The following is a 24210-nucleotide window of genomic DNA, read 5'->3' as shown; positions in this document are numbered from 1 at the left end:
CCCTGCAGTCTCCCTATGTGCCCTATACCCTGATATCCCTGAAAGTCCACCTCCTCTCCCAATAAAAATCTCCAGGTCCTAGCTACTGCCCCCTCTCCCTTTGCATCAGGATTATCACCTTTCCATAGGACTGCCTTCTACAAAGAGACTTCAATTACCCATGGGACAAGATTTCCTTCTTTCTAGATCCCAAACATACCCTTTCCCCGCTTGGGACAATCCTGACCCTGAAAGTGTGAATTAGCTCTCCTTCTCATCATATTCCAGCCCTCCTCTCCTACACCCATAAGAAACTTTCTCACCTCCACTTATCTCAAATGAACACTTAACCTTACCCATTCCCTCCTTAGCCAGGACTTGCTGGCTCTGCCTTTCCCTCTCCTCTTCAGCATATACCACCATTCCTATACCAATCAAAAGATAGAATCAGGCAAAATCACTCTAGCTTATAAAAAGGAAAAGGGAACTATATTTTTAAAAAAGGCAGGTGATCCTCACGCCCTTCTAGGTAATTTTCCCAAAGCCCTGGCAAACCAAGCCTCTCTTCTTTTCTGTTCTTACTAGAGGCCCAGTGCATGAAATTCGTGCATGGGGTGGGGGTGCCCCTCAGCCCGACCTGCACCCTCTCCAATCTTGGACCTCTCAGGATCCCTGCGGGATCAGGTCTAAACTGGCAGTCAGACATCCCTCTTACAATCCGGGACTGCTGGCTCCTAACTGCTCACCTGCCTGCCTGCCTGATTTCCCCTAACTGCTTCTGCCTGACAGCCTGATTGCCCACAACTGCCCTCCCCTGCTGGCCTGTTTGTACCCAACCACCCTCCCCTGATGGCCTGATTGCCCACAACTGCCCTCCCATGCCGGCCATCTTGTGGTGGCCATCTTGTGGCAGCCATCTTGTAGGGACCATCTCATGATGACGTGAGGATGTCGCACGAGGGCGTGAGGATCACCTAGGCTTTTTTTAGTATAGATATTCTATCTCTTACTAAGGTAGCTCCTTCCTCCATCCAAGTCACAGGTCCTATCACTCTACACATCCCACTAATCGCCCAAGCACCTTTATGCTTTACAAGTTCACAGGGCAATATAACAAAGGCCATCTCCCATTATCAGCTTGCAACACCACAGTTAACCTGGAACTACCAAACGGCCATTGGCCTCATTGGGTTGACTACCAGATCTCCCCAGAAGCCAATGGTTATTTCCTACAGCCAGTCTGTTTTACTTCTTATCCAACCATCCAGGCCCAGGCTTCAACTGCTCCTTTCCTTCCCTTTCTCTTTTCCTTTAGATAACAGCCCATTCTAGCATTCCCTCCCACTTTCACTGCAATAAAATGTCAACCATTCATCTGTCACCCCTTATTGGTAGTGCCATTGTAACTACCCTCTCAGCTTGGAGCATGGAACCTGGAAAGGGAATCTCATATCCTTTAGTCCACCTCTTCTCTCTATACCTTTCAGCTTATCTCCATGATCAGGGATTCTTCTTCCTCTGTGGGGAGAACACATACATATGTCTTCCCACCATCTGGACAGGAACCTGTACTCTCATTTAACTCTCATCCAATGTAGATATAGCCCCCAATAATCAGTCTTTACATGTCCCTATAACCCATCATATCTGACACAAAAGAGGAGTCCAGATAATCCCATTCCTAATAACCCTGGGCATCAGCAGGGGTTGGAACTGCCATAGGGAGCTTAACCACTACTATACCTATTTTGAAACCCTGTCTCAGGACCTACAAGAAAGCTGTGGATGCCCAGCAAGGGGAAAAACTGGGAAAACAAAAATCTCACCCCCAGGGTAACCTATTCTCCCCTTTCATATCACTAGTCAGGCAATTTAGACTCCTGATCTTTTCCTCCCTAAAGATAACATCTAGGCCTCAGTTGTCTTTCAGCTCCAGGCCCAGAAAAGCAGCAAAACCAGACAAGTGATGCTGTGGAAGCCTTAGGATCAGCTTTTACCTCCCAAGTCACTCAACAGGACCATTTTCGAGCCTTCACCAACCAGTCTCTTGGGGAAATCATGCTACTATGACCCCTCATCCAGCTGACTACTGTCAAAGGCCTTTCCCTGTGATCTCAATGTCCACTTCAGCAGAAAGTAATTACAGAAGATATGACCTTTGTCCCTATTCCATAAAACAAAAAGGCTGGAATGTTAGGTCTGATCAAATAATTGAATCAATACCCCCTCCCCTGGGAACTGACCTTTAGGCCACTTCACAATGGACATTCCACTTGCTTAGACCACATTCCACTTGCTAAGACCATTATCTCTCCCCTCCAGACATCCTAGAATCCAGACCTGCACAGAGAATTCTCCACCCAGAAAAAGCCTGCCAAAAGTCCTTTAAAAATTGCTGCCGTAACCGGTTTGGCTCAGTGGATAGAGCATCGGCCTGCGGACCAAAGGGTCCCGGGTTCAATTCCGGTCAAGGGCATGTACCTTGGTTGCGGGCACGTCCCCAGTGGGAGGTGTGCAGGAGGCGGTTGATCGGTGTTTCCCTCTCATCGATGTTTCTAACTCTCTCTCTCCCTTCTTCTCTGTGAAAAATCAATAAAATATATATTTAAAAAAAATTGCTGACTCCCAGCACTGGGGTGCTGGAGCCATCCAGGCTCAGCCACTTGGTGTGTGAATGATTGAATAAATTCATAATCCATCACCATTCTGACCTAGTGCATTCCTCCTTTGGTGACCTAACACTTTTATGCATTATAAAGAGATGAAAGAAAGATTGGTAGAAAGCAAGGCGGGAATTACATTATAGGACAGTTAACAAGGTTATGTGCTATCTTGAGGGTTGATACCCCTTTGAGATATATTACTTCTGGTATCTCAAATGTGTGTTAACCTAGATGCATAAGAACAATGGGCAGGGCTGGTTTAAGACCTTTTATTAGAGAATTTATGGGATTGGGGCATGACTACCAGCCATGAACTGCTCCGTTAGGAATTTATGATCAGATCACTCTGTAAGGTTACTTTCCATAGAACCCCTTTTTATCATCCACATTTCTCAGGGGTGGTTGTTCTATAATTTAGTTGTTATTTTGATGCGGTTGTGGGAGGAGGCAAGCACAGCATTTACCCATATTTAGAAGTTTTATAGTAAAAAAATTTATAAGTTATTTTTTCCAACTCACTTTAAAACACTATTCTGTGCATTGTTCAGAAATAAATACCTTCTTGTTTGTTACAGGAAAGACACATAATTCAAAGAATGAACATAAAAATTGTGTAGAGATATACTTTTTTACATTTATATCATTTTAATTAAAGACTGTAGATTCAAATAGATCTGATAAACTGAAATGTAGAAATAGACATAACAAAACCTGTGTTACATTTTCATGTCTATACATATGGTTCACAATCCTGGTATGAGGGGCTGGAGAATAGGGGAGAAGGTATATATTTGAAGTAAGCCTTGAGAAAGAGATGGACTTTGTAAAAATAATCAGCTTAGACAACAAAGCTCTTATTTATATAAGTTCCCCAAGCAGTATTTATTTTGAGGAGGAAACTGGTCTTGCAAGGTGTGTCAGGCCATAAAAACTGTGAACAATGCATTGCCCTGGGGGGGGCGGGGAAGGTCGTTATAGCTGGCCCCAGGACAGATCATCGGATATGGCCTGGGGACCCCCAACACCTGGGGGCCTTCCTGTAAGCCCACGAAAGGGGGCAGAACCATATCTGCAAGACAAAGACCCTAGAAGGTTATAAAAAGTGAAGCCCTCTGCGTGTTACTCACTCTGATTTGGAAATTATTCCCGGAGTCCACTAGTATTAATAAATGGGGTCCCTCCCTTTCTCTAGGAAGTGTGCTTGGTATTTCTTTGGTCTTCTGCAACATTTGGTTCCCTGACTGGGAAGCTAACCGCGTTTGGCTCTTGCCTCCGGTGAGTGAACGGGGTTTGGGGCCCAGGGGCGCGGGACAGGCCTCCAGAAGGTGTGCGCTGATGATTTTAGCAGAATTGAACCAGGGGGAACTCCAGACACTCCCGGACCTCAGTCCAGAACCCGGCTGGCATCTGGAGAAAGTGGACGGACACCTCTGGACCTGTCGACAGAATTGGTAAAGTAAGGGCCCCAGTGAGTCAGGCCCACTCCAAGTGAGTGGAAGGGGGAGCTTGATCACCTCCCCAGAAGTCATAGGACTTCATCAGGTAAATCAGGAATCAGGACTCTGGAGGTGAGTGAATTCAGATTCGACTAAGGAATTATGGGTTCATTCTTCTGTTTGTTTGTGTGTGGGACTAGCCAATTTGCTACCAAGAATGGGGGCTGGACGCAGTCTTAACTCCTCTGGTAGGTTCTCACCGAGACATCGGTCGAGAATTCTATTCTGGGGCATGGGTGCCAGGAGTGTCCCTATGCCTATCTGGGGAGTTGGGCATTATCTGCTCAGCTCCAGTCTGGGCCAGTCTACTGAGAGAGTGTGAGTACGGATGTTTGTCTGTCTTGGCATAATTATCTGCTGATTAACTGGTCTGTGTGAAAGCGAAAGCTACTTTGATTTTCTGTTTGCTCATCTGCTTAAAACGTTTGATTTACTGAAGGCTGAACCCATGATGGTCTGCAAAAGTCTCAAGCAGCGCTGTTGAGTTAGTTTTCTCAGAGACGTTTGCTCTCTATTACGGAGGGATAGTTGATAAAAATTTCTGTCTATGTTTGTATACTAGGGGCTTTTGTTTGCTCTGTGATTTTGCTGTTTTAGGTTGAAATTTTGGAATTCTGGGGTAGATTTAAAGGTATTTGTGGCTTTTCTTGTCTCTTTTGGCTGGCTGGGACTTTCAGGGGCGGGGCTCACAGCTCTGCAGGGCAGAGGGATTTTACCCGCCCTGTCCCTGTCTGTGCTGATTAAGGATCTTTTCTTTAAGGAGACCCTCCAGGCTTTTAGTAAATTTCCCTGCACCCTTGTCTGTCTCTCACCACTGGTCATCATGGGGTTGGGACAAAGTAAACCCATTGTTCTCAATTGCATGTTGGAAAATTTTGAAAAGGGTTTTATTGAGGACAATGGTATTAAAATGAACCCCAAAACACTGAGGAAATTTTGTGAATTAGAATGGCCAGCCTTTGGGGTCAGCTGGCCCCTGGAAGGCTCTTTAGATGTAGGACTGATTAGGGTGGTCTGAAATGTAGTCATGACAGACCCCGGACACCCAGATCAGTTCCCTTACATAGATAGCTGGTTAGGAATTGCTCAAACCTTGCCGCCTTGGGTCCAGTTCTGTAAGGTTTTAATAGTAGGAGAAAAGAAACAGGTCTTTCAGAAGGGAACCCAACCCCTTGTTTTGCCAGGATCCCCTGAGGAAGTCCCGCTAGTTTTACAATCTCCATATGTGCCACAGGCAGCACCAAGTGCTTCCCCATCTTGTCTGAAAGGTCCAGAAACACCGCCCCCTTCCGTTTCTCCTCAACCAGGCTCTCCAGAGCCAGTTGGGTAGTGCTTGCATTCAGCCAATCAAGGGCCCAGGCCACAACCAGCACATCAGATGCCTCTAAGGGAGATTTGGGGTGCCAAAGTAGTTGGCCAAGATGGGACCTTGTAGTAGGGAGGGCCAGTCTATTATTATCAGCCCCTTGCCATCTTGAATTGGAAACATCACACCCCAGCTTATTCTGAAAAACCTCAGGCCATGATAGACCTCCTAGAAATGATCTTCCAGACCCAGAAGCCCACCTGGATGGACAGCAAGCAGCTCCTTTTCACGTTCTTTAACACTGAGGAGCGCATGAGAGTAGTAACAGAGGCTTGGAAGTGGCTCCAGACCCAGGCCCCGGCAGGAATATTAGATACAGACAGATGGGCCAGGAAGACCTTCCCAGATGAGGAACCCGATTGGAACCGGAACTCAGAAGATGGAAGGACCGGGCTAGAAAGATATCAGCTGGCCTTCCTCCAGGCGGTCAGGGCCGGAGCCAAGAAGCCCACCAACATGGCTAAAATCTCTGAGGTTTTCCAGAAGCCTGATGAAAGCCCAGCAGCTTTCTATGAGAGACTATGTGAGGCATACCCGATCTACACCCCCTTTAGACCTGAGGCCCCAGAAAATCAAACCATGGTAAATGCCATTTTTTTAGGCCAGGCCCAGCCTTACATCAGGAGAAAATTACAGAAACTGGAAGCGTTTGCAAGAAAGAATGCTACTGAGGGAGACCAAGATGGCGGCGTAGGTAAACACCGGAGACCGCTACCGCATACAACCATTTCAAAAATACAACTAAAAGACGGAACGGACATCACCCAGAACCACAGGAAAGCTGGCTGAAGAGAGACTCTACAACTAGAAGGAAAGAGAACAGCAAACCGAGGCTCAGAAGAGGCGCAGTGTGGAAAATACAAAGGTACCGAGGTGCGCGCGAAAGCGGGCTGGTGGCTGAGGGCGAGGTTGTCGTTTTCGGTCGGGAGTGAGTCTCAGACTCTGGGCTCCAGATCCGGGCGAGTCTCTAGGGACCCAGACTCAGACGGGAGAAGCGGGATTATCCGGCATCAGTTGGAACCTGAGGGCAGCTTTCTCTCCGAGGTTTGCAGCGGCTGCCGGGGTTCTGAGAAGCAGAGCCTCTGGGAACGGGACTGAGAGCGGCCATAGCTGCTCCCTCCACCCGCCCTGTTGATCCCGCCCCGCCCAAGCCCTGCGCACAGCCATTTGCCGATCGCCTCAGGCAAAGGCTGGATTAGCGCCTTCCCAGAAGACAGACGTTTTCCACACAGCTGATTCCTACAGCCAGTCAGCCTGGTGGTCAAATCCCTCTAGTGTTAACTACAACAATTAAGGCTTGGCTAGAACAAGACTGCGCACAAAGACCACAAGGGGGTGCACCGAGAAAGCATAAAAGATGCGGAGACAAAAAAACATGACAGAAATGGAGGATATGGAGCTAAGAATCGCAATTTTGAGGGCTTGCTATAAACTTGAGCAGAGCCTCACGAAAACTAATGAGACCCTCGATGCTACGATAAAGAAATTAGAAAGTAAGCATACACGGACTGAAATAAAGAATATTATACCCAATAGCAGACCAGAGGAGCACAAGAATCAAACCAAAGATTTGACAAAAAACACCCAACTGGAAAAGCAAAATGAAAAAAGAATCCGAAAGTGTGAAGATAGTGTAAGGAGCCTCTGGGACAGCTTCAAGCGCACTAATATCAGAATAATAGGGGTGCCAGAAGATGAGAGACAGCAAGATATTGAAAACCTATTTGAAGAAATAATGGCAGAAAACTTCCCCCACCTGGTGAAAGAAATGGACTTACAGGTCCAAGAAGCAAAGAGAACCCCAAACAAAAGGAATCCAAAGAGGACCACACCAAGACACATCATCATTAAAATGCCAAGAGCAAAAGACAAAGAGAGAATCTTAAAAGCAGCAAGAGAAAGAGACTCAATTACCTACAAGGGAATACCCATACGACTGTCAGCTGATTTCTCAACAGAAACTTTGCAGGCCAGAAGGGAATGGCAAGAAATATTCAAAGTACTGAATACCAAGAACCTACAACCAAGATTACTTTATCCAGCAAAGCTATCATTCAGAATTGAAGGTCAGATAAAGAGCTTCACAGATAAGGAAAAGCTAAAGGACTTCATCACCACTAAACCAGTATTATACGAAATGCTGAAAGGTTTCCTTTAAGAAGAGGAAGAAGAAAAAGGTAAAGATACAAATTGTGAACAACAAACATGCATCTATCAACAAGTGAATCTAAGAATCAAGTGAATAAATAATCTGATGTACAGAATGAACTGATGATTACAATGAATCAGGGACATAGAAGGGGAATGGACTGCCTATAACTGGTGGGGGGGGGAAGGGGAATGGGAGATGCGGGAAGAGAATGGACAAAAATCGTGCACCCTATGGATGAGGACAGTGGGTGGGAAGTGACGGCGGAGGGTGGGGCGGGAACTGGGAGAAGGGGAGTTATGGGAAAAAAAGAGGAACAAATGTAATCAGAACAATAAAGATTTAATTTAAAAAAAAAAAAAAAGAAAGAATGCTACTGAACTGCTAGAGATAGCTAACAAGGTTTTCATCAATCGAGACAGTGCAGCAAGGAAGGAGGAAGAAAAGAGAATACAAAGAAGGGCCAATATAATAGCAGCAGCTTTTAGAGCCTCAGGCTCCCAGACAGATCAGCAAGGATACAGACCAGGGGGAAAAGGAAGAACGAGCCTGAGATGAGACCAGTGTGCCTATTGTAAGGAAACAGGACACTGGAAGAATGAATGTCCCAAACGGCAAAATAAAAAGACTGAGCCCCCTTTTCCGCCCAGTTGCTATCAACCAGAGCCACCTGAAGCAGATCTCATTGGGCTAGCAATGGCTGATTCCGACTAGGACAGACCGGGCTCACTTCAGCTAGACCCCCACGAGCCCATGGTCAGAGTGAAAATTGGGAACCGGACTGTGGACTTTATGGTTGATACGGGAGCTGAGCACTCAGTAGTAACTCAGAAAGTAGCGTCTCTCTCAGGAAAGGAGGTCACCATTATTGGAGCTACTCAGGACCAGACCCATAGACCATTCTGCCGCCCTCACCAATGCCAACTTGGCGGTCATCACGTAATTCATGAATTCCTGTACTTGCCAGACTGTCCAGTGCCTCTAATGGGTAGAGACCTTATAGCCAAAATGGGGGCAGAAATCACTTTTGCTCCAGATGGCTCAGCACAGCTTCGCCTAGGTTAGGAGACCTCCCCAATGATCCTGTCCTTAGCAGTGCTGAGGGAGGAAGAATGGAGACTTTATACCCCCCTCCCCCCCTGCACCCAGACAAAGGCCTCACCATTAGAACCTGAATTAGAGAAGGAATTCCCACTGGTCTGGGCAGAAGGGAATCCTCCAGGCCTGGCTAAGGACCATGCCCAGGTGCTAATAGAGTTAAAGCCTGGGGCACAGCCTGTTAAAATCCACCAATATCCAATTCCAAGGGAAGCACGCCTAGGAATCCAGGTCCACTTAGACCGGCTGCTTCAGTGGGGACTTGTTAAACAATACAGGTCTCCATGGAACACGCCTCTCTTGCCTGTCAAAAAGCCTGGGACTAACGACTACCATCCGGTGCAGGATCTATGGGCTGTTAATGAGGCTGTTATAATCCTGAATTCAGCACTGCCAAACCCCTTCACTCTTCTGGGACTCATCCCATCAGAGGCGAAATGGTTTACATGCCTAGATCTGAAAGATGCCTTTTTCTGTCTTTGATTAGTGCCTTCCAGTCAGCCTCTCTTCGCTTTTGCATGGGAAAACCCAACTACAGGGTCCAAGGAGCAGTTCACCTGGACCAGACTGCCACAAGGGTTGAAGAACTCTCCTACTCTTTTTAGTGGAGCACTAGCATCTGATCTAAGTTCCCAGGACAGGACTTGGGGTGTGTTCTACTCCAGTATGTAGACGACCTCCTACTGGCCAGTTCCACACGAGCTCAGTGCTGGGAGGGAACACAAGCCCTTCTGAGACTACTAACTGAAACAGGTTATAGGGTGTCTAAGAAAAAGGTTCCGATTTGTCAGAAAGAAGTCAAGTATCTAGGCTTTTGGATCACCCAAGGGAAACGAAGACTAGGGACTGAAAGGAAGCAGGCAGTATGTGCCATCCCAGTCTTTAGCACCCAGCGGCAGATTCGGGAATTCCTGGGAGTGGCAGGATTCTGTTGAATTTGGATCCCAGGGTTTTCAGACCTGGCCAAGCCTCTCTATGAAGCTTTAAGAGGAGAAGAGAAGGCACACATTGACTGGGGTCCCAAACAGGAGAAAGCCTTCGTCACCATAAAGGCAAAGCTCACTGAGGCCCTGGCACTAGGGCTACCAGATGTGATGCGAGACTTTAATCTTTTTGTTCATGAGAACAGTGGGGTAGCCCTAGGAGTTCTAACCCTGGCAAAGACCAGTAGCCTATCTCTCCAAGCGTATTGACCCAGTTGCCTCCGGGTGGCCCCCATGCCTCAGGGCCCTTGCAGCCATGGCATTATTAGTCAGGGAAGCGGATAAGCTTACCTTAGGACAAAACTTAAATGTAAAAGTACCTTATGCTGTTGTAACCCTGATGGAAGCAAGGGGGCAGCACTGGCTGACTCATGCTCGAATGACTCAGTATCAAGGGCTGTTATGTGAGAATCCACGGGTACGATTAGAAGCAGTGAGAACACTTAATCTTGCCACCTTTCTACCCATCACTCAGGGGGCCCCTGAGCATGATTGCCTGGAAGTACTAGAGGAAGTTTATTCCAGCCGGCCAGACCTAAGGGATAGGCCCCTGCAAAACACAGACTTGGTATTGTTCACAGACGGCAGCAGCTTCTTAGATGAAGGAAAAAGATGAGCCGATATTCAGTGGTATCAAACTTTGAGACAATTGAGGCACAGGCCCTGCCTGAAGGATGGTCAGCGCAGAGGGCAGAACTTTGGGCCCTGGTAAGAGCCCTAGAACTCAGTAAGAATAAGCATGCCAACATCTACACTGACTCATGCTATGCCTTTGCTACCCTGCATGTCCATGGGGCCATATATAAGAAAAGGGGGCTCTTGACAGCAGGAGGAAAAGGAATCAAAAATCAGAATGAGATTTTAAAGTTACTAGAAGCAGTCTGGGAGCCTAAGGAAATAGCCATCATCCATTGCAAAGGTCACCAGAAAGGGAAAGACATAGTATCAGAAGGAAACCAGCATGCTGACGCCGTAGCCAAGCTGGCTGCTAAAGAAGAAGCAGCACCAGCACGGATCATGTTGGCCCCTGAATTACCTGAACCTCCAAAATACACTCCTCAGGAAGAGAAATGGGCCCAGAAGGAAGGGGGCAAGAGAACAATGGAAGGCTGATGGATACTCCCAGATCATAGGGTGTATGTCCCAGAACAGTTAGCCCATAAGGTAGTCCTCCAGCAGCATGAACTCACTCATTTAGGAAAGGCTGCCCTAGAAGCTTTGTTAGGCAGGTACTACCTAATTGCCCGTCTACCCTTCTTGTGTGCCTCAGTCTCTCAGCGTTGCCTCCTCTGTGCTCTGAACAATGCTAAACAGGGTCCTGTGGGACCAATAGGAGTTCAGCACTGTGGGCAAGCTCCTTTTGAGGACTTAGATGTAGATTTTACAGAAATAGGGCCTAGCAGAGGGAATAAATACCTGCTGGTCTTTGTTTGCACCTTTTCAGGTTGGGTCAAGGCATATCCCACTCGCACTGAAAAGGCGTGAGAAGTCACTAAGGCATTGCTGAATGATATAATTCCACGGTATGGAACGCCTCTGACCATAGCATCCGATAATGTCCCAGCCTTTGTAGCAGAAATAGTACAACAGGTAGCCAAGGCTTTAGGAATTAAATGGAATCTACATACAGCTTACAGGCCTCGGAGTTCAGGGAAAGTGGAGTGCATGAACCGGACTCTAATGCAGGCTAATGGCTAAGCTATGCCAAGAGACAGCCTTAGCCTGGACAGATATCTTGCCTCTTGTACTCCTGAGGGTACGCTGTGCCCCAAGGGCCAGGGTAGGTTTCTCTCCCTTTGAAATTCTATACGATAGACCCCCTCCCTTAATTCAGCCAAAGGGAGATTTGGGGGAAATAGGAAACTTAGAAATCAAAAAACAACTACAAGGCCTTGGAAAAACTGTCTTTGAGGTCCACAGGTGGATTATTGACTGACCACCCATCTCTCTAGGAACAGCTGTACATCCTTATAAACCTGGAGACCAGGTTTGGGTAAGGGATTGGAAAAAGGAGCCCCTCAAGCCTACCTGGAAGGGACCCTATCCAGTCATATTAACCACCCCCACAGCTCTTAAGGTTGCAGGACTAAACACTGGTTCCACCACTCCCGGGTGAAGGCAGCCCACCAGACGAGTGACATCCAGTCTGAGTGGAAGGTGACCTCTGACCAGAAACACCCCCCTGCGGATCACCCTCAAGAAGACAGCAGACTTGGCCGAGCAACCTGCTCCAAGGAATTCAGATAACACCCTGCCGAATTCTCCCTAACACTAATCTTTCTTATCTCCTCCTAACGTAACATGCTCTAGTATTTCTGGATAATCACTGGTTTTATCTAATAATTCTTATTTTGTCTTTTTATGAGTGCCAGCAGAATCGGAGACTAGTACCAGGAGGAGAACTCACCTGCTCTTGCTGGGACACAGAAGCACCATAAAATTACTGCTCCCCACACAGAAAGGAAACAAAGGCCTTATCATAAATTGTTGGATTACACCTTGTCATGCCATCCTTTGCTCCTTGCTTAGAAACTCGCTACCCAAATATGCTAGACTGGGTAGTCCACAAGAAAACCCAATCAAACCAGATTTTTGTTAGCTATATTTATCAGCCTGCAGCATGTTACAACTCTACTACCAAATGCACGTGGGGGGAGAGGGGGAATTGTATTGGATAGGACCTGTCATGGCCAATGTGCAGCTAACTAATGTTGCTTCTATTTGTTTCAGCAGTACGCAGGGCCAACATCCAACAGGTCATCTTCCAGATGAACTATGCAACTCTACCCCTAATGCTGAAAACACCACCTGCCCCTGGTGCCCCCTGCAGGAACATTCTACGCATGTGGGACCACTGCTTACCTCTGCCTGCCTGAAACCAGAAGAACTCCCTACAAACACTTCTGAGAGGAAGAAGCGGGAGCTAACCCCTTGGTCATCGTCTCTTTCCAGCAGGAAGTAGCTAAGAGCAGTCGTCACCCCTGTTCACCATAACATCCCATGGTTGTTGCTCCACAAGGCTAAAAGAAGCTTGTATAACAAGGAGGGGTGGGAATGAGGAGGAAACTGGTCTTGCAAGGCTTGTCAGGCCATAAAAACTGTGAACAATGTCTGCCCTGGGGGGAGGGGAGTCATTATCACTGGCCCCAGGGCAGATCATTGGATATGGCCTGGGGACCCCAAACACCTGGGGGTCTTCCTGTAAGCCCACAAAAGGGGGCAGAACCATATCTGCAAGACAAAGACCCTAGAAGGTTATAAAAAGTGAAGCCCTCTGCATGTTACTCACTCTGATTTGGAAATTATTCCCGGAGTCCACTAGTGTTAATAAATGGGGTCCCTCCCTTTCTCTAGGAAGTGTGCTTGGTATTTCTTTTGTCTTCTGCAACAATTTAAGCATTGAGAATAGGAAATATATGCTTAGTATATGTACCAAGCAATTTGAGAAAACCTTTCTCACATATTATGTTTATAGTGTTTGGAATATTTATTGTTTCCAATTTTTCAAGAACTGTAGTAGCTTATTTTTCAAGTGAGTGCAAATTGTGGACCAAACTATTTGTTTGTCTAGTTCGTTTTTATTTTGTTTGTTGTTGTTGTTTCATTGCAAATGTATTGACAAAAATATTTTAGGCAGAACAATGACTTCATTAATAAATATACTGAAAGAATAAATTAGCTGTGCACAGACTCTGATAGGCTTTGGAACCTCAGGTGGGTTTCTGTTCAGCTCTCCCAAGAGCTTTTACCCCTGCTAACTTTGGGGACCATGAACAGAGGATATCCCAGACTACCCACATAACGCTGAAGACCACAAAAAGCTGTCAAAAGGAGAGTAGTGTCATGGACACATTTTCCAGTCCCCATGAGTCTCTAGGAAGCACTATGCAGTTTGCTACCTCTGGTGGAAGTAGTACCCAGAGGTCAAAGGCATGGAAAATTGTTTGATGAGGGCACGAAGAATTCCAAGCCTGCTCTATTAGAAAAGGAGAAGTATCTCTGGCCTCAGAAGTGTCACAGATGAGCTGGACATAGAGGTCCTGACTTCTCACATATGTAACCTGAAGAGTATCAGACAACTTTTGGACTCTGCCAATCCATCATCTCTAACACTGGTCAGACATGTGAACAACAGGCGAAAAATTTCCTGCAGCTCGACAAGGAAAATAGAGTTGAGGGAAATATGTGCTTATTCACTACAGGATACATTTCTTTGTTCATTTAGAAAGACATATCAGAGGTATCTTAAAAATAAGTTTGTAAATGCAAGCTTTACAAGGAGTATTTATTTAAACAAATTGTTAAACACCCCACCAACACACAGTGACTAAAAAGGGACTTGAACTTAAAGATGCAGGGTGGTCTAATATTATGAAAGGGTATCTTCCCAAAGGCCTCACATAATTTAAGGCATATGATTTAATGTGAATTTACTCATATGAATAAATGTAAAGGCTGTATTTTTGATGTGCATAAATCTCCAGACAATGTGGCTTAGGGGCAATTGACCTTATTATTATTATTTTTTATTTTGTCATGTCATGTCACACATTCTTTTTTTCCTTTTATTTTTTTAAATTATCTTTTCTAAGTTATATAAAGTCTCTGAATCAAAAGAATCTTATTTTTGTAAGACCTTCTCTAAAATTACTCTGAGTGCTCCCTCCTAAGTATAACACCAGGTATTGTGTGGGTTCTAGTTCCTCTTCAAAGTTTTTTAATCACATCTAAACATATTTCTAAACTTTTTCAAATTTTTAGCAACAGTGTTGAAACCACAACTTAAGGAGGACTCAAGTAATATTGTTATAGGAATAAAAAAGAAAATTTAATATTAATAAGACAATCATTACCAAAGCTATTCAGAAAATTTTTGATACATGTAAAGTGAGACCAATAATGTTAGATATCTTGTATCTATTTGTCAGAAAGTGATGTTGCCAAGTGACAATACCCAAACACAATGTCTAGTTAACTCTCCACCTGACCCTTTATCATTTTATTTTTAGGCCTTTTTTTTTCTTTAATCCTCACCTGAGAATATGTTTTTATTGCTTTTAGAGAGAGGAGAATGGGGAGAGACAGAGAGAAAGATCAATGTGAGAGAGAAACAACAATTGGTTGCCTCCTCTATGCGTCCCAACTGGGGATGGAACTCACAATGTAGGAATGTGCTCTGACCAGGAATCAAACCCACAATCTTTTAATGTATGGCATGACACTCCAACCAACTGATCCATCTGCCAGGGCTCTACCTGCCCCTTTAAAATTACACAATCTCTGACCATTTTTTAAGTTTGGTATACAAAATAAAAATAATATTTTTCACACTTTTTGCTACTTACTTACTTCAAAATACACATAAATAAAAATAAAAATTATGCAACAGGTACTATGTTGAGTGATCATCATCTTTGATTATTCCCATTTTAAAGATAAAAATGAATTGAGACTTAGTTGGATTAAATAACTTGAAAAGATTTTAAACTAAGTTTTAGTGGATTCCATAGTTTATCTCTATTTTGACCAAATTTCTTTGAGAAGGATTTAATGGGGAATTAATGGTGATAGAAGGACTGATATTAGTTAAAGCCAAACTGTAGGAGATTGAGAGGAGAAGAGGTGGTGAGGACACAAAGGCAATGAGAGTCACCCTCTGGCTGGAGCCCTTTGGGATCAAATGTTAGAGAGAGGTCTGAGGTTCAAGTAGAAGTATTTTTTTACTTTAGGATAGATAGAGATTTGTATATTTATAGGCAGACTCTTTTACAAAAAAAGAAGAAAACATTTCTCTCCTGTTAACAAGAGATACAGACATCTCCAGTCTAAATGTCTAAACAGTATAAACTACGGAAAAAATTATGAATTAGGCACAGTGTTTTTTCTTAAAACCCTTTTTCTTTTCATCCATTTATTCTCCCAGAGTTATCACTTAATATAAATAACAATAATAATTATAACAGCTGCACATTAAAATAATTCAACTCAATATATATAAAACTCTAAGCAGTGTCCTAAGTATTTTACATAAATTAACTCATTTAATTTTCACAACACTAAAAATAGGATGGTATCATAATATCATTTTATAAATGAGGAAACCATAGCACAGAGTGATTAAGTAACTTTCTCAAATTACCCACCAACAAAAATACTTGCCTCCCAGGATCCTCACCCACTATTGTCATGACCCTCTCTCTTCTCTCTTTTCACCCTTATCAAAACATGTTTCCTGTTTCCCTAGAATATATCCAGCAATATATTTAATTGGCTGAGTAGATTCATGCCAACTCATTTAGATGAATGTATTATGTTTCCAAGATATCATATTTGTGTAAAATAAAGAAGATAAGTGAATACTTGTGTGTGTTTTTCTATCAAAAATCACTAATTTGCAGAAATAAAAATACTTTCATATAACACAAACAGAAGTTATTAGTCTAACACAGACACTGGGTTACAGAATTTGAAAACAATTTATTTTAGATTTGTTTTTTAATTAAAAAGTAAGGAAATATAAACAGACAACAGGTTTTATAACAATATATCCTATATAATAAAGAGGTAATATGCAAATTGACCCTCACACCCTTGCATCATCACAAGATGGTCACCCCATGTCATCACAGATGGCCGCCCCCACATCAACACAAGATGGCTGCCCCCACGTTGTCACAAGATGGCCAGCAGGGGAGGGTGGTTGGGGGCAATCAGGCCGGCAGGGGAGCAGTTAGGTGTCATCAGGCCGGCAGGGGAGCAGTTAGGGGGCGATCAGGCTGGAAGGCAGAAGTGGTTAGGGGCAATCAGGCAGGCAGGCAGGTGAGCGGTTAGGAGCCAGCAGTCCCAGATTGTGAGAGGGATGTCCAACTGCCCTATCCCTGTGGGCCTAAACAGGCAGCCAGACATCTCCAAGGGGTTCCAGATTGGAGAGGGTGCAGGCTGGGCTGAGGAATGTCCCCCCCTCACCCCAGTGCCCAAATTTTGTGCACCGGGCAACTAGTTTTAAAATAAAAGTGTATTTGGGTTCTTTGAAAGGATTAAAAAGATTGATGAACCTCTCCCCAGGCTCACAAAGAAACAAAGAGAGAGGACCCAAATAAACAAAATCAGAAATGAAAGAGGTGAAGTAACAACTGACCCTACTGATATACAAAGGATTGTCAAAAAATACTAGGAACAACTCTACTCCAACAAACTGGAAAACCTCGATAAAATGGACACATTCCTAGAAAAATACAAGCTTCCAAAACTCAATCAGGAAGAATAAAAAAACCTGAATAGGCCAATAACTACTGGCCTATAATCAAAAAGCTTCCAGCAAACAAAAGCTCTGGACCAGATGGCTTCACAGGGGAGTTTTACTGAACATTCAAAGAAGAACTAAAGCCAATCCTTCTCAGACTATTCCAAAAAATTCAAGAGGAAGGTACACTTCCAAGCTCTTTCTATGAAGCCAGCATTACCCTAATCCCAAAACCAGATAAAGACAACACAATGAAAGAGAATTAGAGGCCAATATCCCTCATGAACATAGATGCTAAAATCCTCAACAAAATTCTAGCAAACTTGATCCAGCATTACATTAGAAAGATCATACACCATGACCAAGTGGGATTTATTCCAGGAATGCAAGGCTGGTACAATATCCACAAATCAATAAATGTGATACATCACATAAACAAAATGAGAGACAAAAGTCACATAATCATATCGATTGATGCAGAAAAGCCATTTGACAAAGTCCAACACCCTTTTCTGATAAAAACGCTCAGCAAAATGGGGATAGAGGGATCATAACTCAACATAATAAAAGCCTTATATGACAAACCTTCAGCCAACATCATACTCAATGGGCAAAAACTAAAAACATTTCTCTTAAGAACAGGAACAAGAAAGGGATGCCCACTTTCACCACTCCTGTTCAACATAGTACTGGAAGTGCTATCCAAAGCGATCAGACAAGAAGAAGAAATAAAAGGCAACCGAATTGGAAAAGAAGAAGTAAAATTGTCATTATTCGCAGATGACATGATACTGTACTTAGAAAACCCTAAAGACTCCATCAAAAAATTATTAGACCTAATTAATGAATTTGGCAATGTAGCAGGATACAAAATTAATGCCAAGAAATCTATGGCATTTTATTTATTTATTTTTTATTTTTATTTTTTTAAATATATTTCATTGATTTTTTACAGAGAGGAAGGGAGAGAGATAGAGAGTTAGAAACATCGATGAGAGAGAAACATCGATCAGCTGCCTCCTGCACATCTCCTACTGGGGATGTGCCCTCAACCAAGGTACATGCCCTTGACCAGAATCGAACCTGGGACCTTTCAGTCCGCAGGCCGACTCTCTATCCACTGAGCCAAACCGGTTTTGGCATCTATGACATTTTTATATGCCAAGAGTGAACTTACAGAAAGAGAAATTAAAATAAAAACAATCCCATTTACCATTTATCCAAAAAAATTAAGATATCTAGGAATAAACTTAACTAAGGAGGTAAAGGACCTCTACCCAGAAAACTACAGGACATTGAAAAAAGAGATAGAGGAAGAAATAAACAGATGGAAGAATATACCATGTTCATGGATTGGTAGAATCAACATCATCAAAATGTCCATACTACCCAAAGCAATCTATAGATTCAATGCACTCCCCAATAAAATACCAACAGCATATTCCACAGATCTAGAAAGAACTCTCCAAAAATTCATCTGGAATAAAAAAACAAAAACAAAAACAAAAACAAAAACAAAAACAAAAAAAACAAAAACAAAAACAAAAAAACACCCCACCAAATAGCTGCTGCAATCCTGAGAAAGAAGAACTAAGTAGGAGGGATCTCAATACCAGATATCAAGCTGTATTACAAAGCCACTGTTCTCAAAACTTCCTGGCACTGGCACAAGAACAGACATATAGACCAATGGAATAGGATAGAGAAACCAGAAATCGACCCAAACCACTATGCTCAATTAATATTTGACAATGGAGGCAAGAACATACAATGGAGTCAAGAAAGTCTCTTCAATAAATGGTGCTGGGAAATTTGGTCAGACACATGCAAACAAATGAAACTAGACCACCAACTTACACCATACACAAAAATAAACTCAAAATGGATAAAGGACTTAAACGTAAGACGGGAAACCATAAAAATATTAGAGGAATCCACAGGTAGCAAAATCTCAGATATATGCCAAAGGAATTTCTTCACTTACACAGCTCCTAGGGCAATGGAAACTAAAGGGAAAATAAACAAATGGACTATATCAAAATAAAAAGCTTCTGCACAGCAAAAGAAACCATCAACAAAACAACAAGAACACCCACTGCATGAGAGAACATATTTGCCAATGATATCTCTGATAAAGGTTTAATCTTAAACATGTACAGGGAACTCATACAACTTAACAAAAGGAAGATAAACAACCCAATCAAAAAATGGGCAACAGACCTAAATAGACACTTTTTGAAAGAGGACATACATAATGCTGAGAGACATATGAAAACATGCTCAAAGTCACTAATCATCTGAAGATGCAAATCAAAATGACAATGAGGTATGATTTCACACCTGTCAGAATGACTATCATCAACAAATCAACAAACAACAAGTACTGGCAAGCTTGTGGAGAAAAAGGAACCCTCCTGCACTGCTGGTGGGAATGAAGACTGGTGCAGCCACGGTGGAGAACAGTTTGGACTTTCCTCAAAAAACTAAAAATGGAACTTCTATTTGACCCAGTGATCCCACTTCTAGGAATATATCCCAAGAAACCAGAAACACCAATCAGAGAGGATATATGCATTCCTATGTTCATAGCAGCACAATTTACAATAGCTAAGATTTGGAACCAGCCTAAGTGCCCATCAGCAGATGAATGGATTAAAAAACTTTGGCACAGGAGTGAAAAAATGGCGGAGGTATAGACGGACGTGTCCGTGCCTTGTCCCAGAGCTGTTAGGGTGAGCAGCTGAAGCGGGTAACATACAGCCCAAATAAGCAGAGGATATTCAGCTGAGAGACAGTTTGCAGCCAGGAACAGCGGAGAAATCCTTGAGAAAGCGGATTGAAAGTTGGAGACTGTGGCTGAAATCTCTCCTGGGTCGCCAGCTCAGCCGTGGAGACTGCGCCATCTTGAGTGGCTGTTTTTTGGAAATGTATACTGTACACCCAAAGTCCCGGCATCCAGAGATTGGCTGCTAACCCGGAGACACCGGATCTGGGACAGCGCGACTACATGGAGTCCTGCTTCTCATGGAAAGGTCAGGTATCGCCTGAAGGTGCTGTTGGCAATTCAGGTTGGGGAGAGGAGTGTGCACGGGAAGGTCTGCGCCCCACAAAGACCGTGGCCTTTGGGGCCAGTGTGATCCGCGAGTGTGGAAGAGCTCCCACAGGGCTGCTGGCAGAAGGAAACGCTTAAAATTAGCCTATAGCTGGACTGGATGCAAAAAGGCAACCTCAGATTTTGCCTGTGTGCAGGCTACTCAATGTAAGGAGAGAGAGGGCGCACGGAAGAGACTGTGTGGGCAGGAAGGTGCAGGGTTGCGAATTCGCGCAACTCCGCAGGCTCTTGCGCTTTTTTTGTTGTTTTTTTCTGTTTTCTTTTCTTTTTTCTTCTTCTTTCTCTTCTCCTTAAATCTTTGCGTTTGATTATTAAACCCAGTGCATGGAATTTCCCAGTTGGGGACACTCGCAGAGACTGCAGGGGAAAGTTGTCTTTGTGGAATCTGGGAAACAGAGTTGGGTAACGATTAAAGAACCAGCTCTGGGCAGTGGACTTCCTCAAACCAGTTTTAAGTGCAATAGAGAAAATGAACCCCATCTTTTGGATAGAGAGGCCGTACAGCCTCGGAGGTCAATCCAGAAACACTGCCACCCAGAGGCTGAGCCACAAACTGACTCTTATGTAAACACAAATTAAGGCAGTCTGGGAACAAATACTGCCTGCTTTAAAATCAGGACTGTGGTTTACAACACGGAGGAACAGTGTATTGCAGGGAAATTCAACACTCTCCTGAATACCTGGCAGGACTAAGGCGAGCCAGACTGAAGAGTAAAAGAACCGAAGGACCTTCACTACTGCAAATTTTTTTTTATTCTTTTTTCACCTTTTAACTAAGAAACCAATTTTTTTCTTTTTCCATCACCTGATTTTACCCTTTTAATTACTATATTTTCATTTCTAACCAGTATTATTACTGCTACCATTTTACCATTTTTTAAAGTGCCATTTTATTTTCTCTTTATTTTATTTTGGGATTAGTTTTCTCCATTCTATTTTCATCGTTACTTTAGCATCATTTTTCTCTATCTCAATTTTACCTCTATGCTAAAACCCTCTTCCTCACTTTTCCCCTTTTGTTGTCCTGTTTCTCTTATCCTATTCCTGCTTTAGATTTTCCCTATTCCTTCTTTTTACCCCCTATCAAAATTTCACCCTACTTATATATCCTATTTCCAATCCACTGCTTCTAACCCTTATACACCTCACCGTTATCTTTCTTCACTATCCAAATTTTTTTTCTTCTTTTATCTTTCTATTGTTTTGTTGCTGTTTGCTTGATTATTGACTTTTTTTTTTTTTAGGATTGGTTGTGAGGTTGTTTTGCTTTTTCTTTTTTTCTGCTGGTTTTTCCCCTCCCCCCCACCCCAGGTTTTTTTTTGTGCTTCTGTTTTCCCTTACCTCAGTTGATATTATTGATTGTTTGTAGTTTGCATTCATCTCCAGGGATCTGTTGTTGGAATTTGTTGGAATTAGTGGTGGTTCTATCAGGGTTTTCTCCTCATATAAAGTCTCTTCCTCTCTTCTATTTCATTCTCTATTTTTGCTCTTTTTCTTTCTTTTTTTCCCCTCCTTTTTCCCAATTCCATTTTTTGCACTCCTTTTTTTTTCTTCTTATTTTTTTCTTTCTTTTCTTTTTTCTCTTTTATCTTTTTCTCTTCTTTCTTCATTATCTCCTAATTCTCTTAATTCGGGTGGTCACCTTTATTTGGGGTTATTAATATCGTGAATACATTTGTGTTCAGTGCCTGGAACGTTGTGCCTTGTTGTGTTGTATTTTGTGCTTTTAAATCAACGCAACAGATCCAAGCAACAGCAGCCTCCTGATCACCACACCCTCTGTCTGAGGAACAGCAGCTGTACGTGAAGCCTCCCCCAACCAGCAAGAAGAGCCACCACAGGTGTGAACAGCACCCACCAGAGGAGCTGCTGCCAACTGAGGAGCAGCTGCTACCAAACTGCCTGAGGAGCAACCACAGCCCGAGGAGCCACTGCTACCCAGGGAGCAGCAACTGAAGGACTCAACATCTAGATATGTCAGTGAGATAAAACATGGGTAGACAAAGAAATCCCCAAAGGAAAGAAAAGGAGGACTCACCAGAAAAGCAGCTAAGTGATACAGAGGCATTCAACATGACAGAAAAATAATTCAGAATAAGGGTCCTAGAGTGCATAAACCACATGGAGGAAAAAATCAACAACTTATGCAAGAAGCAAGAAGAAACAGATGAAAAAAATCAATAACTTATGTAAGACCCAAGAAGAAATGAAGAGCGATATAGCTGCATAAAAAACACCATTGAAAGTATCAACAGTAGACTAGGAGAAGCGGAGGACCGAATTAGTGAATTAGAAGACAAGGAAGCAAAACACACCCAAACTGTACTGCAATTGGAGAAAAAAATTAAAATACAGGAGGAGAACCTAAGGGAGCTTTGGGACAACATGAAACGAAACTACATATGAATAATAAGGGTGCCAGAACAACAGAAAGAGGAACAAGGATTAGAAAACCTATTCGAAGAAATAATATCAAAAAACTTCCCTGAGGTGGGGAAGAAAAAAGTCACACAACCTCAGAGAGTCCCAAACAAGGTGATCCCGAAAAGACCCACACCAAGACACATCATAATTACCATGGCAAATGTTCAGGACAAAGAGAGAATCTTACAGGCTGCATGAGAGAGACGGAAAGTTACATACAAGGGATCTCCCATTAGATTATCAAATGATTTCACAACAGAAACCCATCAGGCCAGAAAAGAATGGACAGAAATTTACAAAGTGATGCAAAGCAAAGGACTGAATCCAAGAATACTCTATCCAGCAAGGCTATCATTCAAAATTGAAGGGGAAATAAGAAGCTTCACAGACAAAAAAAGGCTAAGGGAGTTTATCACCACCAAGCCAGCAATGCAAGAAAAGCTAAAGGGACTGGTGTAAAAAGAAGAAATAAAAAGCTAAGAAGGAAAACAGGCACACACAAAAAAAGTAATGGCTACAAACAAGTACCTTTCAATAATAACTTTAAATGTAAACAGACTAAATGCTCCAACCAAAAGATATCGAGTGGCTGAATGGATAAAGAAACATGACCCATATATTTGCTGTCTACAAGAGACCCACCTCAGAAGAAGGGACTCACAAAGACTGAAAGTGAAGGGATGGAAAAATATCTTTCAGGCAAATGGAAATGAAAAGAAAGCTGGGGTAGCAAGACTTATATTGGACAAAATAGACCTCAAAGTGAAGGCCATAACAAGAGATAAGGAAGGCCACTTCATAATACTAAAGGGATCAATACAACAAGAAGATATAACCCTGATAAACATATATGCTCCCAATGCAGGAGCACCCAAATACATAAAAAAACTCCTGGAAGATATCAAAGGAGAGATCGACAACAATACAATCATAGTAGGGGACTTTAATACACCACTGTCATCACTGGATAAATCCTCTAGACAGACAATCAGCAAAGAAATAGCAATCCTAAATGACTCACTAGATCAGATGGACTTAATTGACATCTTCAGAACACTTCACCCCAAAGTCACGGAACATACATTCTTCTCAAGTGCTCATGGGACACATTCAAAAATAGACACATATTGGGTCACAAACAAAGTCTCCCCAAATTCAAGAAGATTGAAATCATACCAAGCAACTTCTCAGACCACGAAGGCATAATATTAGAAATAAAATACAATAAAAAGTACCCAAAATACTCAAACACTTGGAAGCTGAATAGCTTGTTATTAAATATTGATTGGGTTACCAATGAGATCAAAGAAGAAATTAAAAACATCCTGGAAACTAATGACAATGAAAACACAACAATCCAAAACCTTTGGGACACAATGAAAGCAGTCCTGAGAGGGAAGTTTATAGCCCTATAGGCCTATCTCAACAAACAAGAAAAAATGGCAATAAATCATCTAACTCTCCATCTCAAAGAATTAGAAAGAGAGCAACAACAAAACCCCAGAGTGAGCAGAAGGAAGGAAATAATAAAGATTAGAGCAGAAATAAATGACATAGAGACCAAAAAAAAAAAAACAATACAGAAAATCAATGAAACCAAGAGCTGGTTCTTTGAAAGGATAAACAAGATTGACAAACCTCTAGCCAGGCTCACCAAGATGCAAAGAGAGAGGACCCAAATAAACAAAATCAGAAAT

At 43.0% G+C, this 24210-nt stretch overlaps 1 pseudogene; it reads left to right on the top strand.

Annotated features, from left to right (window-relative positions):
• Positions 1-5660: 5660 nt before the first annotated feature.
• The window catches only part of LOC102434282, a 35904-nt pseudogene continuing 17354 nt past the window's right edge, over positions 5661-24210 (top strand).

The sequence above is a fragment of the Myotis lucifugus genome, unplaced genomic scaffold (assembly GCF_000147115.1).
Source record: "Myotis lucifugus unplaced genomic scaffold, Myoluc2.0 scaffold_50, whole genome shotgun sequence".
Classification (NCBI taxonomy): Eukaryota; Metazoa; Chordata; class Mammalia; order Chiroptera; family Vespertilionidae; genus Myotis; species Myotis lucifugus.
Note: the sequence above shows the minus strand (reverse complement) of the source record. Positions and strands in the feature narration are given on the sequence as shown.